This window comes from Sinocyclocheilus rhinocerous, unplaced genomic scaffold, assembly GCF_001515625.1.
Source record: "Sinocyclocheilus rhinocerous isolate Xijiao unplaced genomic scaffold, SAMN03320098_v1.1 scaffold20, whole genome shotgun sequence".
NCBI classification, from domain to species: Eukaryota; Metazoa; Chordata; class Actinopteri; order Cypriniformes; family Cyprinidae; genus Sinocyclocheilus; species Sinocyclocheilus rhinocerous.
Window position 1 is genome coordinate 1 of NW_015640468.1, and position 1614 is coordinate 1614.

Here is a 1614-nt window from a genome sequence, read left to right on the forward strand (position 1 = left end):
GTTGTGATTCACCTCGTAGATGGTTTTGGTTCATGGATTATAACTAGATTATAACTCTATAGCAACGAAGACTTAAAAAAAAAAAAAACATATGGGAAAAGTACTTCCAGAACCAAGGCTGCTGAAAAACTGGGAAGGCACTAATGCACTCTATGTTAGACTCATAGGAAGTGTTGAAAAAAAAACCTGTTTGAAAGCAGCCATTGTTATTTTTTTTTCCAAGTCAAATTTGTTTCCATGCAGAATAAAAAATCTAGGTGTGCCAGTTGAGTTTTTCTCACCTATAAAACATTATTTTACATGACCTTACACATTGTTGTTAAGCATAATCAGAGTAATATCGCACCTGCAGATGCTCTGCAGATTTTCTACGGTTTGTGTGTCTGCTAACCGTTTTCTTAATCTATGATTGTGCATCTGTCTCTCTTACTTTGCCTTCTCTGACGTTCCCCTCACATCTCCCTGCTTCTTTCACTCTTTTAAAGTGGATAAAAGGTCTCATTCGATTAATTTGAAATACTGGTTAGGCCTGGTGACACGTGAGCAGCCTAATGGAGCGGCCACATTCTCGTAGTGTTGACCAGATTCATTCCCATACATCCCCCTTTATTCCTCCATCTTTAATTCTCCTGCTTCTCCAATTACCCCAGATAAGCCCTCACATATGACAGGTATACCCTTTTCAAGCACACAAGATAAATACAGATATTTGTTAAATGAACACAAAGAGCATCATGCGTGTCATACGGGACTACATGCCAAGAAAAGGTTAATAAAATCATTAGATGATGGACTGCAGAGGGCATGCAGCAAGACGAATACAGTTGCCGGCCCTTGTAGAGTGAGACTGCCAGGTGCCTGCTGTTATCTTTGTGTAGCTGCCATATTAGACTGAATGTACAATGTAACGTGAAATGAGGGCATGTGGACTGTAACGATGGAGAGCGAATGATACAACTGCTTATGGGGGCTACAGTATGGCGGATGGAAAATTCATGAATACCAGTCAAAAGTTACCTCCTCTCAAACTATTGTTATAAAATAAGTAATCAACTTTAAAGGATTACATGTATGGTGTTAATGTAATAATGTATCCAAAAAAATATTGATTTATTTATTTTGTTGTCTTCCTTATTACTATTAATTATCAAATGAAATAAAATGTGAATATACAGTGAATTATACCTGTATAATGAAGATTTCCTTGACTTTTTTTTTCTCATTGAGCAGGATGTGTGAGATTATATTTTATGAAAAGTGACAGGATGAGTTTGATCGTTGTTTAACTCTTTTTTTTTTCTTAGTGAAAGATCTACTTTTTGTATCCTACTGATTTCTCTGAGCCTTTTATTGCTTACTGCTTTTCCTTCTTGAGATTCGCATCAGGAACATGCAGTTGGGCTCCAGTAATGTTTATTCTTCCATTACTGCCCAAACGCCGCCAAATCTGCGACAGCTGCCACTTTCCTGAGGGAAGGGCAACCAATCTTCCCAGAGCGTGTCGCTGTGATATATCTCCCACTCTGTCCTTTGACTGAGTATTCGTTACGGCCTTGCCTTTCAGGGAGGCGACCAGCACCTCCACATCCTGCCAAGCGCTGCTGTTAAATCATG